This window comes from Cricetulus griseus, chromosome 8 (assembly GCF_003668045.3).
Source record: "Cricetulus griseus strain 17A/GY chromosome 8, alternate assembly CriGri-PICRH-1.0, whole genome shotgun sequence".
Classification (NCBI taxonomy): Eukaryota; Metazoa; Chordata; class Mammalia; order Rodentia; family Cricetidae; genus Cricetulus; species Cricetulus griseus.
The window spans coordinates 76,158,227-76,176,153 of NC_048601.1; the positions used below are offsets into that span (position 1 = coordinate 76,158,227).

The window sequence follows — 17,927 nt, forward strand, 5'->3', positions numbered from 1 at the left end:
CCATATGTGAATTCCCTCTTGTGGAGCAAGCTTCAAGTTCAATGAGAACTTGTCACCACCAGAACAGGCATGCCACAATTCTACCAGTGGGGCACATCCTGCCTAGGAGGTATAGCATGCAGTAGTATAGCATGCAAGGTTTACTGATAAGAAAGACTTGACAATAATTTCCCCCCCCAGAAACCTTCATAGAACCTATGGACACGATGAAAACTATCACTTGCTTTAAGAATGCCAGACTTATTATAACATATGTAATAAACTCACATATTAAAAGATACAATGCAGTAAATTTTGCTAACAAAATTAGTAGCAACTACCACAATCATGACTGAGAAGGTTTCATTTTCATGTAGTCCATCTCCACCCCTACCCTTGGCCTCTAGGAATCACTGATTTCCTGAAAGTGTAGTCTTGCCTTCCTGGCATTTTGTATAAATGGAATCATGCAGTATGTGTTCTTTTCCACTTTATCTCTTCCAGTGAGTCTAATATTTTTGAGATTCATTTCCCAATTTATACTGTGTTGTCCAACTAATCATTTGAGAAATAGTTGAGTTATTTGTTTTAGGCTATTGTGACTAATACTGCTGTGAGAGTTCAAGTACAAGTTTATTTATGAGCATGTCTTTTCACTTTTCATGGGTGGAAACCCAGGTATGAGATTGCTGGATTATTTGTAAAGTAAATGTTTAACTTTCAAGATGCTGTCATCATTCTCCAAAGTAGTTGAACAGATTTTTTTTGTTTTGTTTTTTTCATTTCTATCACTAATATGTGAAAACTCCAGTTACCGCATACCCTCGTTGGCACCCAGTAAAGTTTATTTACCTTCCACCACTGCAGTTGCTATGCACTGGCATTTTAGTTTACATTGCTCTCCTGATGACTGGTGTTAAGTATCTCTGTGTGTTCTCCACTTTGGGGTGAAATAACTCAGATTTTTTTTGTTTTTTTTTTGTTTTGTTTTGTTTTCTTTCAAGATAATATTACACTTCTTTCTTTCTTCCTTCCTTTCTTTTTTTATTTTGAGACAGGCTCTCAATGTGTAGCTCAGACTGGCATGGAACTTAGAGACATTTGCCTGCCTTTGCCACCCAAGTGCTAGGATTAAAGGCATGCACTAGCACCCAGTTAAGTTAAATAATTTTAACTCTTACATTTGGGTCAAATTAATTGCATTTTCAAAATTATTTGAGTATTTTAGGCCCTTTGCATATCCATATAAATCCTAAAAGCAACCTGTCAAGTTTGCTGGACACAGAGAAACACACCTGTAATGTCAGCACTTGGGAGGTAGAGGCAGGAGAACTAATAATTCAAGGCTAGTTTTGGTTATATAGCAAATCTGAAGTCAGCTTGTTCTACAAAAAGAAAAGAAAAAAAAAAAGGAAAAACCCAACAAAATGAAAAAAAGCCTGCTTGGATATTCTGCTTCCTATAATTTTAGAACAGACAGGGGCAGAGATTCACCTCCACAGCAAACACAATTATTAACAACCACCATTTTAGAGGACTGGAAAATGACCAAAGTTGGGTGACAGCCTAAGAAGTTTGACTTATGAAAACTTTGCCATATCAAGTAAGAATGCATTTGTGGCCTTCATTGTAGACAAGGGACAGGAGACTTATTAGACACATATCCCTATACTGAGCAGTGAACTCTGCAACCTTACCAGCTGGCAGTAGCAGTTTTGGTTTGGGAAAGGTGCCCAAACCAAGTGAGAGTCATAGAAGGGCTGGTATGTTAAAAACTTCACACAGCATTAGCTAAGTACTGAGCTATTTGTGCATCCCCAAGAGTCCAGTGAAAATGGTATGTCTGCAGAGACTTGAGGAATTGTGTGCCTTCAACCCACACACTCAGCAGAGAATGAAAGCCTTATGGCTGAAGCAACTGAGCACAACCTTTGACCACATCATTGGTTCATCAATAAGTCAAACACTAAGGAGCTGGCACACCTATTCCCTGAGGGAAACAGATAGGTAGAGATGAGTGGTGACACAGTCTGGGAGAGACAGGTTTTGAGTTTTGAGTGTAGACAAGTCATATACCTAATGAGACAAAAAGCAACAATTATAAGTAAAGTAAATAGAATATAAAAACACTAGGCATATTATTTCAATGTTTGCTTTTTAAACAGCAAGAATGATCAGTAATGAATGGCTCATACTTGGGAGATTAAAAACTAACCAATAAAAATTGATTCCAGATATTGGATTTAAGAAAATAATATTCCAAGGCATCACACACACACACACACACACACACACAATGAGAGAGAGAGAGAGAGAGAGAGAGAGAGAGAGAGAGAGAGAGAGAGAAAGAGAAAATTACCTGCTTACAGGCTGGAAACCATACTGTTAATGATATGAATTGGCATATTCAGGGGGCAAAACTACATAAAACCCCAACAACCAAGAAATGTATATCATAATATATCGAAGACATTTTGGGGGAAATCATTAAAATAAAATAAATATGCTAGAGACAAATGATGACAATTCCAAATCTGCTAGGATTAAGGAAGGCGATGAGGCTACAGGAATGGGATGTCAGATGAGAACTGGGACTGAGGCGTGGAAATGAAACACTAGCATTGCAACATGGACACAAATAGAAAACTGTGTACATAGTATGTATTTTCTCATACTCCCTTTAAAGACACATGGTTCCTTATATTTTTGGCATGTGCTTCTAATATGTATGTGTGGTGTTTGTGTGTGCACACGCACACTTATTCAGGTGGGTTTATTCACCTGTGTGTGCACATCTGGAGGCCAAAAGTCAACTTGTCGTGTCTTCCTCTATGGCGTCCCACCTTATCTTTTGAGACATGCTTGTTCCGTGAACCCGAAGCTGTCAGTTTCAGCTAGACTGGCTGAGTAATGAGCCCCTGGGATCTTCCTGTCTTTACTCCACCCCATCCCCAGCACTAGGATTACAGGCATGTGCTGCCACACCCAGACTTTATCTGGCCACTGGAATCCAAGCTCAGGTCCTCAGACTTGTGCAACAAGCACTTTACCCCCTGAGCTACCTCCCCGACCCTGGACATCCGATTCTCTGAAACAAATATTTTAATAGTGTGTAGTGTGTGTCACTCTGTGTGTGTGTGTGTGTGTGTGTGTGTGTGTGTGTGTGAGAGAGAGAGAGAGAGAGAGAGAGAGAGAGAGAGAGAGAGAGAGAGAAGCAATAATGACACTGAGGGAGAGAAGTGCTACTAAACTGGCCAGAAGTTCTTATGTATTAGCACAAGTGCATTAGCATTTACTTGATCTGTAGTGGGATAAGTTAAAGAAGTGCTCTGGTTTTAAAGGACTACTCGGAAATAAGGCTGAAAGTATAGCTACCAAGTCAAAAGAAGAATTCAATTGGAATACAAAAACAAAACAAAACAAAACAAACAAACAAACAAACAAAAACCTTTTAACACACAAAAAGTGGCTAGACCAAAAAGGGGTGAAATGAATGGGGAAAAAGCAAACAGGCCTACATATCCAACACTTTCATAGTTACATTCAATGTGAATGGAGCAAGCAAACACTCCAATCAAAAGCCAGATAGAAAAGGGAGAGACAGCACATGGATCCCACAATCAAAGGCACACCTTATCCAATGAAGATTTCACTTTCAATGTGGTGGTTTTCATCTCTAGAAGTTCCACTAGGGTGTTCTTCACATTTTTTAATTATTTCCTAATTATGGTGATTTTTTTCTGCCTTCTGGACACACAAAGCATATTTATAATGGCTTTTGAACATTCCTGTCCGCTGGCTCACAACTAATATCATTTCTGTGTCTGCTTCTATTGCTTGTACTTTTAACTCATTTCTTACTTACAGTTATTACGACTTATAGTTCCTTATTTTTAAATCATATTCTGGGCATTATGAATTCTTGGTGCTGGTTTCTGGGTTTCTTTGTGTTCTTTTAGCATTGCTGTATTTCCTTGTGGCATATAGCTATCTGGGTCACAGTTGGGGGCTTTACTAGCTTTCTGTTAAGTCTTACTATTTTGGGGACCATCGCAGCCCTTTAAGCCCACTACGAGGGCCTTCTATATCTAAGGTTCCTTCCGATACTTCAACCATTATGAGGTTTCTCTGTTTTGAATTGCAGGAACAAAAACATCTCTCAGTCTTTGTGAAGTCTGGGAATTATTGTGCATTCTCATTTCTGGAAAGCCTTTCCCTGGCCTCAGGCATTTCCTGTCACTCTAACAAGGGTTAGTGTATAGTCAAAGACATGAAGTGAATCCTCCTGTAGGTTCTTAGAGCTCCAGTCTGGCTGCCCATCTTGGAATACTCTGTGCTTTAGGTTGTGGCCACCTTATTCTGCAACTCCATTTTCTGCTCCCTCCAGTCAGATGAGACCACTGGACTCTGTTTAGAAGGCCCCTTTCTTTGATTGTCACCTGAGAATCCTGCTGCCATTTGCCCACTTTCTGAAAACATTGTTTCACATATTTTCTAGTTGTACAAGAACGGGTAGACTTACTATCTGTGCCAAGATCCTGCCAGAAGTTTTATTTTGTCTTTTAGAAATTACTTCAAAGATAGATTCTACAATTAAAAATGGATATAATAAGATTATTTTAAATGTATAGTAAATAATACCACCAGATGGTTTTTAACAGTATATTTTCCCCATGGAAAGTATTATTTACAAGATTTCAATCTGTTGGTCTGAATAACTATATTGATTTGAATGAATATATTTTGTTCATTTTCACTATTGCATATCTCTTTCCTTTGCTTTTCATTTGTTTGAGAAATTCATTTACGGTTGGTTGGTGGTGGTGCATGCCTTTAATCCCAGCAATTGGGAGACAGAAGCAGGCAGATCCCTGTGAGTTGGGGCCAGTCTGGTTTATAGAGAGAGATCTAGGACAACCAGCGCTACACAGAGAAATCGTGTCTCAAAAAAAAAAAAAAACCAAAAAACAAAAAAAAAAACAAAAACATTATCACCACCACCAAACAAACAAACAAACAAACAAAAACAAAATGAAAAACAAGAAAGAAAAAAGAGAAATTCATACATGGATATAACATGTTTTAATCAAATCCACCCCATACTCCCTACCTCCAACTCCTCCTCACACTACCACTTTTCCCTCCCAACATCACATGAGCTCTTAAAATCTCATTGAGTACTCTTAGTGATGCCCGTATGTGTTTGGGTGTAGGTCCATCCAACAGAACATTGGCAGCCTATCGGGGCCTCATTTCTGAAGAAAACAGACTCTCCTTCCCTCAGGAACCAGCAGCAGTTGCCAATAGCTCCTCAGCTAGGGGTGCAACTTGGCGAGCCTCTCCCCCATTTAACCTTTTAATAACCTTTTAATATATGAGTGTATGAAGATTTCTTTCTGTGCTTGTCTTATGCCAACAAGAACAGTGATCAAAACTTCCGAGAATATTCTCACACATAAGGGATACACACCAGCATTTCCCTATAGGATGTTTATAAGAGTGAACTTGCTGAGGTTTAGGGTAAGAGACATTCACTTTCCAAGATAATGCCCTCTTTTTCAGTTTTCAATGTACTCTGTTACTTTCTGTTCTTCTATCACAGGACCATCCTCAACCAGATCAGAGCCTTTGCACAAACCATTTTCCTTCCCTAAAATCCATTCCCTGCTTTCGTTCATAAGCCTGCCCTTTACAGCCTATGACCTTTGCATGGAAACCTCCTTTGACTTCCCACATGGATTGGTTATTGCTTTAATTGAAATGCAGTTGATTAAAGTCATGAAAGAGTCCATCCCTTGTCCAACTATAGCATTAAGGGCTATGTTCGTTGTAGAGTGATTAGGTTTGGGTGATCATTTAGTTGGAACCCTGTGATTGAGTCCTGGTGTCTTATAAGGGGAAGAAAGACCACACAGACAAAAGTATACATGTACTTCTATCACATATGTTGCAGCCCAGGCTTTTATAAGAACTCAAACAGCTTTCCTTAGACCTTGTACCTCCAGGATGGTGAGCCTGCTTCCAGCATCTCACTATAACAATGAATGTCTGCTTTACATGTCCCCCTTTGTCATAGCACCAAGATCATGTATTGCTCCTCCCTTCCAAAGTTTTATGTTTATTAGAGTTGGAACAGTGTGTTTTTTAATGGACACTGCTTATTCAGTGCCTAGTTCAATGTCTGGTATACAGTAAACATTTGTAAGAAGATGAGATCTTTGGATGACTGAATATATTATTGTCTTAATTTTACAAGTAAGAATTTGAGGTTTAGGAATAGCTGTAGAAAAAAGAAACAAGATACTAGCTGAAGGCACCAGGCTTTGAATCTAGTACATGTTTTTCAGGTGTTGGAAAGCACAGTTCAGATGATATAACAGTTATGAAGGTGGTCTTGAGAGTTTCTAGGATTGCTTCAATGGCCAGTATTCCAGTACTTGGGGGAAGCTTTCTAAGCAGAGACCAACTTGTCCATCTATGAGGTAAGAAGCATCCTTATCTGTTAAAAACAGACACCTGTAGAAGGATTTCTAAACAGTGCCAGGGAATGGAATAGTGAACATGCCTCACTATTAACTTTGGAAGGTTCCACAGACTTCAGATCAACCTTACTTGTCCTTTAAGGAAACTATAATGAAGGGCTGAAGACACAGCTCAGTGGTTAAAAACACTCTCTGCTCTTGCAGAAGACCAGAGTTTGATTTCCAACACCCACACTGGGAAGCTCACAACCACCAGTAACTCCAGCACCAGAGGATCTGACACCTTCTTCTGGCTTCCATGAGGAGCCATGCACATATAGCAGACACTCACACATAAACACACATTAAATAATAAAATAAAAAACTTTAAAAGTGAATTAAAACTCTAATGAGTTATTGTAGCTTTCTTGTACATAGAAACCGTATTCTGACATCTTGGTCTCCTTGATGAATTTTCCACACCCAGTTGAAGAGTGATAGTGACTCCTATGGAGACTCAGTGCAGCTTTCAAACCCTTTGAAAGGTATTTCAGGCAACCCCCACCTACAGGCCAGCACAGGAACCCATCCAGCCCTCCTGCCCGCCTCTGTTTCTTTAGCCCCTGCAGAACATGCCTGCTCCAGCCAAACAGAAGGACATGCAGATCTAAAAACATGCATCTACGCTTTTGCGTATGATATCTGTCCCTACAATAACCTCCTTTTCCATGTTTAGCTAACTCTTACTCATTCTATACAATTCCAGTTGAGTTTCCTCTCCGCACGATGATTTGATGTCCTGCCAGGTGTTCTAAAATATTCTGCACTTAGCGTTTTATCACACTGAGCCATGTTTCTCAGCTGCATGTTCCCCTCCCTGATAAAAGTCAACTCTTCAAGGACAGAAGCCATAACTCTCTTTACTTTGTAGCCTAGGGAGCCAACCCAGAACCTGATATATGGTGCATATTTAGCTTGTAAGAAATAAATGTTCTGGTGCTTGCTTCGGCAACACATATACTAAAATTGGAACGATACAGAGAAGATTAGCATGGCTCCTGCGCAAGGATGACACGCAAATTCGTGAAGCGTTCCATATTTTTAATTTTGTGGGCATCTGTTTTATACAGTTACTGAATAAAGTATTATTCTGTAAAAAAGAAAAAAAAAAGAAATAAATGTTCTGTTGATTGTAGAGTGTACTAGGTCAAAGGAATATAAAGAGAACAATGTCCAGGAATAGGTAATATTTATTCTGCCACCTACTAAATGCTAAGCCTTTTTGAGTTTTTGATAGGAATTGCCCATTTAAGGTAGATTCTTTGATTATGTTCCTACCACAAAAAAAAAGAAAGAAGGAAAGAAAGAAAGAGAAAGAAAAGGAAAGAATGAAAGAAAGGAAGGAAGGAAGGAAGGAAGGAAGAAAGAAAGAATGAAAGAAAGAAACTCAGAAACAAAGAGGTTGAGTGGTTTCCAGGGTCACAACAGTCAGGTGGTAATTTTCTACAATTCTTAACTGTGATACTCTACTGCCTAGACCTTGCATGACCCCGGTCCATAAGGAGTTCAAAGTCTCACAAAAGGAGATAGGCAGGCAGGAGATTAATGGCCACACAGGATAGCTCGAGGTGTATGGATGCAGTGCACACTTCCAGGGACGCCTTCTCTAAGAAGCAATGTTCTAACTGGGCTTTAAAGAAAGACCATTCTGACTGAAGTCAAGGGAAAGACACACTAGGCAGAGACAAAAGCTCAAGCAGCCCAGAGAAACAAAGCAACATGTATTGGATACCAGTGCCAGGCCAACACAAAATGAAGTTGTGGGCACCCTTGGGCACACATTATTAACAATTTCATAACAGCTATAGCAGGCTATTAAATCAAACAGGAAGTGCTTCCAGGCTTTGTGCAACTGAGCAGGTGTCACACTCATAAAGCCAGATCCGATAGATATCATAAATGCTTCAGAATTGCTGGAACAAGAAGTACCTAAGTTGGACTTTACGAGGCAGGAAATAATGCTGGCAGGTCAGTAGAGGCCAGATCATGTAAGAAGGCTAGAGTTTGTCCCACAACTATCAAGAAGCCACAGAAGGCTTCTCAGCAGTGATCTAACCTGATTGGATTACTTTGCAGGCTCTCCTGGTAGTCCTGCCAGGAGCAGACTGGAGGGTAAGAGAAGAAACCCAGGTCGGTTCAGCAGCAGTGGTGATTGTATGGGTCAGAGAGGCTCCAGCTTGAACTTGGCCTTTGTACCAGAGATGTTCACTAAAGGTAGTGCTGAGAAATGACTAAGAAGGTGGCTTTCAGAGTTAATACTTAAGGGGCACAAAGTGCGCCCAGGAAAGGAAGCATGGGTGAGGGCTGGCAGAAGTCATAAAGTGCAAGATTATACCGCACCATTTTTGCTTTGGTCCTGCTAGACCAGTTGAAAATGCTGTTTTTTCTAATTATTGAGCACCATCTTATCATCTTCAATAGAGATGCCCATCCTAGAGAAGGTACAAAATGCAAGAAGTGAAGCTGATGTGCAGATCCTCTTTTCTGTAACTAGCACGAGTTCTCCATCCAAATAGCCTCTGGGAGTCACTGGAGTTAATCACAAGACAGAACTGATCCTTAGAGGCGTGGTGAGATGTCTCAGTTACCAAGCTGTTCTCAGGAAGCTCCTTTTATTCTCTTTGCTGGACTAAGCCTATTTTGTCTGATCTACAAAATAAGAATAACATGAACACATCAGAACTTTGACAATATCAATTCACTGGTATGGAGAGTAAATGCTGAACTTCCTGGAGGCTGAAAGTGGTTTCCACAGCTAAATTCCTTTTATTCAGTTCTTTTCTGGAAACTGCCCATCCTGACTGTCCTTTTACCTCCTTGTGGATAAACTTCAGAAGCTATGATGTCAATTCACACATTGCAATGGTCAAGCTATCAACACAGAATTCATAACTGAGTGTATTAAATACTCTTTAATACCCTTTAAACAAGAAGGGCAGCTGACTCTACAGCTTACTTCCTGCTTCCAGGGACAACTGTCACATTTTTATTTATTTATTTATTTTTTAAGTCCACATACACAATTCTTAATAATGAAGTAAAAATTACATGTTGAAGAAAAGACAGTATCTTCAGAAAATGCTGTTGGTGAAATTAGGTAGCTGCATGTATAAGAATGAAATTAGATCCATACCTCCTTCCTTGAACAAAGTTCACCTACAAAGGATTCAAGGATATCAACAAAAGACCATATATCCTGAATCTAATACAGAAAAAAGTAGAGAGTTCCCTTGGCCATATAGAAACAGGGAAGGACTTTCTGAACAGGACTCAGCCATCACAAAATAGTAGCCAAAGGGAACATAACAACAAAAATGTTCTGTATTGGAAAAGATACCATTATTTGAATGAAGAATAGCCTACATAATAAGAAAAAATGTTTGTCAGTGCACATATGGTAGAAAATTATTACCTGGAACTCACAGAACTCAAAAATAACAGTAAGAAAACAAATCCTCTAGATTTCTTTATTCTTCCTCTTTGTTGTTGTTTTGGTTCAGGTGAGTAGATTATTTCAATGGTTTGGTTGCAATCTGAATATATTTTTCTTCTTGGTCAAGTTAGCTGCTAAAATTCTGTAGTAATGGGCTGGAGAGATGGCTCTTTATTTGCAATAATAAGACCAGAGTTCAATTCCTAAAACCTACATCATGCAATTCAACCACCTGTAACTTTACCTCCCTAGATCCAGTGTCAAGGTCTCTGCTCTCACATATAGATAGCCACACACAGACTTACGTTGGAAAAATATAAAATAATCCTAAGGTAAATATCTATTTTTGTGCCAATATAATATCTGGCTACACATTTTTATTTTCATTTCCTTTGCATCTTTTATGTCTTGATACCCTCATTTTGTTTGTGTCTATTTAAAGATGTCAAATAATGTATTCTAAAGCACATGCCTACAAATTCCTAGAAGCAGAATTTAAATTCACATTGTGTGAGTCAATGTCTAAATTCTAATCATAAGTGTTATAACATAAATTTAATGTTCCCACTCTCCTTCGGTGCCAGTGCCTAGGGTCCTGAATGTGCTGTGCCAAAGCTCTGTCACTGAGCTACACCCAACCCATACACATCTAATACTTTACATGTCCCCCAACAAGGCAGTATTCTTTAGACAAAAGGCTGCCCAGTACGGCAGAATGATCATGACCTTTCAACTCAGAAGGGTGAGCGTACAGGTATGATGTTAGATGAGTTAGTCAACCTCTCTCATTTTCATTTCACTGGCTGTAAAGTGGAGTGTATAGCTGCATTGTAGGTTAGTAGAGCGAATAAACTCACATATGTGTAAAGTAGCTGTGCTGAGCTAGACTGTCAATAAAGCTGAACACTCAGATAGCTTGTGTATATTTTCATAAAGGAAGTATTTAGTATCTTTATTATGCTGTCATGAATGCTTCTGAGGCATGAGAGTGTTTTATCCCTTTTGCTAGCAAGACTCTTAAGTGGTCCCCAGTTCCAGACCCCATCAAGTTTCTGGGGCCTGAAACTGACTCCCTGGGTCAGATTCTGGACACAGCACCTTCATCCTACAAATAGCAAGACACTTGCCTCTTTCTCTTTCTACAAACCGTGTTTGGTTTCTCTGTCAGTGCCTTGACCAACTTGACTCCAGTTGTTAACTAGTATAATTTTCCATCATTAATCCTGAATTTTTTTCTCATGTACCTCCAATGCCAACTCCTTTGGAACCTTGTCCTGTTTTTCACTCTAAACATAGCACCTGATGCATTACCGTGAATACAGTAGGTACTTAACAGCACTGCCCTGGATACAGTCAGTACTTAATAGTAGTATGTGAGTAAATGAATGAGCATTGGGCCATAACTAAGTGATTTTTGTATAAACATGTGTGTTACTCATGGATATAAATTGAGTGGATTATTTATTTCATCCATACATATATGAATCTCAACATCCACGCATAAAGACACTTGCAAATATCAATCAATACATGTGTATAGTATATGTACTGAAGTGCTTTTATCATGGTGGGAATGATCTATGCAGACTCAACCACACTGTTTCCCTTAATAATCACTGTATATGAAGATATATACTTACAATTCAGTGGGACTAATGACCGTCTCTCCTAGATGTCAGGTCCCTGCAGACCAGGAAAGAGATCCATATGATAGTATAGAAAGTCTACTTTTTGGAGGTTAACTCTGTCTGAGAGAGTGTTTCTGAGTCTAGGATCTCAGTGATAGATTCAAAGACATGTGCAGTGGTAACACTGGGAAACTATCACGTGCAAGACAACAAACCCATCAGCAATGGTATAATCCACCAAAGGTACTTAAACTGAGATTTGGTATGTTAACCAAATTTTCCAAAGTCACAGAGCTAGGATCCCAAACAAAGACAACTGTTCAACAAAAAGGTCACAAAAAGTATTGGGAAAGGCAAGGAAAAAATATGAAGAAGTAAGAGAGATAGGTAAAGTGGGTCTCACACACACAAGCCTGAAAAGCTCTTTTTTTTCTTCTAAGAAATCATAATTCTAAAAACTGGGTCTTTGACCCATCCTAACTTCCTAATATCCATTACATTTAAAATACAAAGACTCCAGGTATGTGAGGTTATGAGAAGGGTAAAACAAACAAACAAACAAAAGAACATCCATCTCAGAGCCACAAGGAGCAGCCATCACCTCAGTAGGGATGAGTTATTAGATACTCAGAAATACTCAGAAGGGCTATGAGGCACAGTAGAAGAGCATGGGCAAGAGGAAAAACAGAAACCCAAGAGTAGAGCTTGTGGGCACTAAGTTCAATTCCTTCCAATTCTTATTTTACCCTATATTAGCTGTTGAGTCAATTTTGTCTCTCCAGTGCACAAATAGAGGTCTAATCTCCAGCATAGTTGATCCTGGAGCTGTGAACTTCTTTTCTGTTATCTATGATTAAAATAAAATTAATTAACCAAGTGTCTCATACAATCCGGAGTCACTTTTGACATCCCCTCTTTATTCATCATAATTAGTCATTAGCTAAAGAATGATCCTTGCTGTTGTTTTCAGGTTTGCCCATCTCCTTCCTCTTTGATCTCGCTGAGTAATATTCTACCTCTTATTAAGCATCATCAATCTTCCCCACAAGATCCCTCTATGAGGTTAGGGACCATGCCTATCATTTTACCATTATATATCCAGAGTTGAGCAAATCCATGACGCAATAAGAAATAATTGTCCAATAACAAAGAAATGTTTGTTGACTAATGAGCAGCACTCACAGTTAATTACTGAGACAGTGTCCTATGGTACACAATGTCAACAAGAACACACTGACAAAGATAAATTAGTCCTGTTCTAGAACACATAGTCTAGCATCTTCTTCCATTTTTCTGATGCAATAAGGGATCATAACATCTTATGATTATTTCTGTCTTCTCTGAAGTCTCTGGAGCTGTATGTATTAATTTTTAAATATCCTCTTCTAAGCTTTTTCTCTGTTGTTCTTATTTTCTAACCAGCAAGGTGAAAGTCTCAAAGGCAGAAATGGGTGTTGTGGTGTTTGTATATGTGAGTGTGTGTGTTTATGGAGTGTTCGTGTGTGTTTTATCTAAATCTGTATAGAAGTTTCTTGTAACAAACTGTTTTGAAGGCCACCAATATGGCTCAGCAGGTAAAGGCACTTGCCACTTAAGCCTGGTAACTTGAGTCCATTCCCAGGAAATAAATGTAGCAAGGGAGAACTGATTCTATAAACCTGTGCTCTGACCTCCATGTTGATGCTATTATACACACATGTGTATACAAACACACATATACACACACAAAGACACACACGTTGTTGTGAGTTAGATGGAGATGATTATCTGTAATTCCAAGAGTCAGGAAATTGAGGCACAAAAGATTGAGAGCTTGGCCCTAAGCTGTACGGTAAGACCTTATCTCAAAAAAGTAACCAACCAAACAACACGGTGTGTGTACATGCATACACATATGTAATATATTTGGGAAATGGCCTAAATTAACTGTTCTGATTGAATTGGAACAGAAGTTACTTATGGAATGTAGTGACCAAGTGGAACAGGCATGAGGAGTCTTCTGCCGTGATCCAGGAATTATATGTCTTATTGGAACACATCACCATTAGAGTCAAAGCTTGATTTGCCCTTATGTCTCTATTGAGTTACACGAGCATCTTGTGCTTCACTGAAGATAAATTTAACCTTAAAAAAACATTTCAATTAAAAAAATTTAATTACTTTATTATTTCATATGTATGGGTGTTTTGTCTGTGCACCATGTGTTTGCAGTGTCCACAGAGGCCAGAAGAGGGTGTCAGGGCCCATGAAACTGGCATTACAGACAGTGATGAGCCACTTTGTGGGTGCTTGGAATTGAACCCACATCTTCTACAATATCAACAAGTGCTCTTAATTGCTGAACCATCTCTCCAGCCCCTCTTTAAAATGTCTTAAGGTAAATATGTTTATTAAGAATACATTAATAAAGTTTGAGAAGGGGGCTGGAGAGATGGCTCAGAGGTTAAGAGTACCAACTGCCAGCAAGACAAAATGGCAGCCCACAGACTGGGAAAAGATATTCACCAACCCCACATCTGACAGAGGGCTGATCTCCAAAATATACAAAGAACTCAAGAAGCTAGTCTCCAAAACACCAAACAATCCAATTAAAATTGGGGTACAGAACTAAATAGACAATTCTCAATAGAGGAATCTAAAATGGCTGAAAGACACATAAGAAAGTGTTCAACATCCTTAGCCATCAGGGAAATGCAAATCAAAACAACTCTGAGATACCATCTTACTCCTGTCAGAATGGCCAAAATCAAAAACACCAACGACAGTTTATGCTGGAGAGGATGTGGAGAAAGGGGAACACTTCTTCACTGCTGGTGGGAGTGCAAACTTGTACAGTCACTTTGGAAATCAGTATGGCGACTCCTCAAGAAAGTGGGAATGAGTCTACCACAAAATCCAGGAATTCCACTCCTAGGCATATACCCAAAAGAAGCACATTCATACAACAAGGACATCTGTTCAACCATGTTCATAGCAGCACTATTTGTAATAGCCAGAAACTGGAAGCAGCCTAGATGCCCCTCAACCAAAGAATGGATAGAGAAAATGTGGTACATTTACACAATGGAGTACTACTCAGCAGAAAAAAACAATGGAATCTTGAAATTTGCAGGAAAATGGATGGAACTCGAAGAAACCATTCTGAGCGAGGTAACCCAATCACAAAAAGACAAACATGATATGTACTCACTCATATGTGGATTTTAGACATAGAGTAAAGGATTACCAGCCTACAATCCACACTGCCATAGAAACTAGTAAACAAGGAGGACCCTAAAAGAGACAAATATTGTTCCCTGGAGAAGGGGAAAGGGTCAAGATCCTCTGAGCAAATTGAGAGCACAGGAAGAGGGGGGAGGGAGCTAGGAGAATGAGAAGGGAAGAAGAGGAGGGATGCAGAGGACATGAGGGAGCAGAAAAGTTGAGTCAGGGGAAGAATAGAAGATAACAAGAATGGAGATACCATAATAGAGGGAGACATTTTAGGTGTACAGAGAAATCAGGCACTAGGGAAATGTCTGGAGATCTACACAGATAACACCAGCTAACAATCTAAGCAACAGAGGAGAGGCTACATTAAATGCCCTCTCCTGATAATGAGATTGATGACTGACGTATATGCCACCAGATAGCCCTCATCCAGCAGCTGGTGGAAGTAGAAGCCGACACCCACAACTAATCACTGAACTGAATTGGAATCCAGTTGCAGAGAATGAGTGATGGGCAAAGGGGTCCAGACCAAGCTGGTGAAACCCACAAAAACAGGTGACCTGAACATCGGGGAGCTCTTGGTCCCCAGACTGATAGCTGGGATACCAGCATGGGACTGATCCAGACCCCAGGAACATGGGTTTCAGTGAGGAAACCTCGTAAATCTACAGGACCTCCTGTAGTAGTTCAATACTTTTCCCTTGCATAGGTGTGGACCTTGGGAGCCCAATCCACATAGAGTGATACTTCCTGAGCCAAGACACACGGCGGTGGGCCTAGGCCCTATCCCAAAGTATATGATAGACTCTTATGACCCCCTATGGAAGGCCTCACCCTCCCTGGGGAGCAGAAAGGCTATGTGATAGGTAGGGTGTTAGTTGGGGGGGGGGGTGATAGGTGATAGGGAGAAGGAACTGGGATTGACATGTAAAACAATCTTGTTTCTAATTCAAATAAAAAACAAGGGGGAAAAAAAAAAAGAGCACCAACTGCTCTTCCAGAGGTCCTGAGTTCAATTCCCAGCAACCACATGGTGGCTCACAACCATCCGTTATGAGATCTGGTGCCCTCTTCTGGTGTGTAGATATACATGGAAGCAGAATGTTGTATACATAATAAATAAATAAAATCTTAAAAAATAAAGTTTGAGAAGAAAAAAAGCATGGTTTTTTGATATGATACTCACAGAGGATTTTAACACGTGGCCTTTCAATTATTTCTACACACATATGTACGTGGAATTGTACAGAAAGTCGTGCCTTTAAATTTTTAAAATAATTGTGCACTGAGAACATAATAAAGGTTCTTTATTATTATCTCTGATTGGATTACTTGCTACATAAAACCAGGGTGCTAAGTTTGTTTGGAGATGTGTGGAGCCTATGATACCCAGCATCCTCTGCAGCAGCACACGTGGAACGTGAAGTCATCCCCTAAAGAACTTCCTTGATGGAGGACTGACTTCTTGCTAACAGATGATCACAACAGTAAGTCATTAGGCTGAGAGCAGAACATTCTAGTTGACGAAGTACACGAAGCATCACCTCAGAATGCACTGTCACTTTCAGACGGTTAAACTGTCAAAAGACCCAGTCAATGACACATTACTGTTACATTTATTGTTTAATTTGTGGACAGCCACATAATTATATGGCTAGGCTGCTGTGAGGCAGAACCTCAAAAACACACCACAGCATGAGCTATACAAGTGAAGCTAACATTTATGTAAGAAATTCAAAACCACACTAAATCAACAACAATATTTGAAGTCAACAAAGCCATGAACTGCTTTTGGGACTTCTATTTTAAAGCTTCTATTGCCAGGACTGGGAAAATGACTCAGGGAGTGGAGTGCTGAAGTGTTAAGTTCTTGAGTTCAAATCTTCAGAACCCATGTAAGGCCGGATGCGGTAGCTAGCACCTCTAATCTCTGAAGGTAGGCAATCCATAGAAGCCCAAGGGCCAGCTAGCCTGGCTTACGCAGTTGCAAACAAGAGATCCTGTCTCAAGCAAGATGGCAGGAGATTGACATCAGTGTGCTCTCTGTGACCCACATGCATCTGCCCTCACACACAATCATTAACACACATGGTGATTCGGAAAAAAAAAAAATCTGTTGCTAAGTGTGGTTCACCGAGACAGTAGTTCGTGGGTTAATACTCTGTGGTGATTTCTTTGTTTCTAATGTAGGGAAACACACAGACAGAATCATTTGAAGAGTAGAAAAACAAGGACCAGAAGCAAAGATCTTCGAGAAACAGAAATATCTTCAGCTTATACTTCTGGCAAGTGATAAAAGGCATTTAGCTAATGACAGAAGCCAGATGGAGATCAAATGACAACTGGGAGTTGATAATGGTCCCCAGCCCTCTGGCACCGGCACCCACCCGCAGAGTAGTGTCGAGTGGTGGTGGTGGTGGTGGTGGTGGTGGTGGTGGTGTGTGTGTGTGTGTGTATGGGGCAGAGGTGTTCCTGGCACTACAACCCAATTCTGGGAGCAACAGTGTTATCCATGTTGGCCGTGGCCTATTCTGAGGTTCTGCCTGCCAGCCAGCTGCTACATTCCTGAGCCATTTCAGCCTGTCCCTTTTGTTCCCTAAGCACTGGCCTATGTTAGTTACTGGATACAATCAGCTAATTAATGTGCCCTAAGGTGGGTGGGTGCAGATGTTGAGGCTGCAGTTGTTGATTTGAAAGTTCATAAATAAAGGGAGCCTCAGCAGATGAAAGAAAACATAAGGGCATTCTAAAGTGGGTTTGGGAAAATCAGTTTGCTATTTAAAGAGACACAGATGAGAAGTATTTGCCTAACATCAAGGCCAGCACTTTAACACACAGAAATACATCATTTTAAAACTCTTCTAAAGAAGGCTTACTTCATCCAAAAAGGACCATGTAGATTGGCTGTAGCTGAGGCTGTATTGAAATTCAGACAATGTTTTCACCACAGTGGGTGGACTCGGAAGCCCAGTATTTCTGTTACCAGCAAGGATAGTCTAAATGTTAGAGAAAATGAAAATAAACATACTGCTTTATTTAGATGAAAGAAACCATAGCAAATAGAATGTAAAGAGGGTGTCATATCATTAATAATGTATGGCTTTTTACTATATGCCATGTACTATAAATGCTAAACAAATACACTTGATCTCAGTT

The 17,927-nt window shown here is 39.8% G+C and overlaps 1 long non-coding RNA gene and 1 other non-coding gene across 2 annotated transcripts in view; one reads left to right on the forward strand and one right to left on the reverse strand.

Moving 5' to 3' along the window:
• LOC103159267 overlaps window positions 1–17,927 on the reverse strand; it is a 50,210-nt gene that overhangs the window by 20,956 nt on the left and 11,327 nt on the right. Inside the window, exon 2 of the long non-coding RNA XR_003487846.2 lies at window positions 8,557–9,149. This is a non-coding gene — a long non-coding RNA (uncharacterized LOC103159267). The remainder of the gene's footprint in view (window positions 1–8,556; window positions 9,150–17,927) is intronic.
• Window positions 7,437–7,543, forward strand: LOC113837172. The gene has a single exon (XR_003487852.1). It is a non-coding gene; the product is annotated as a U6 spliceosomal RNA (small nuclear RNA).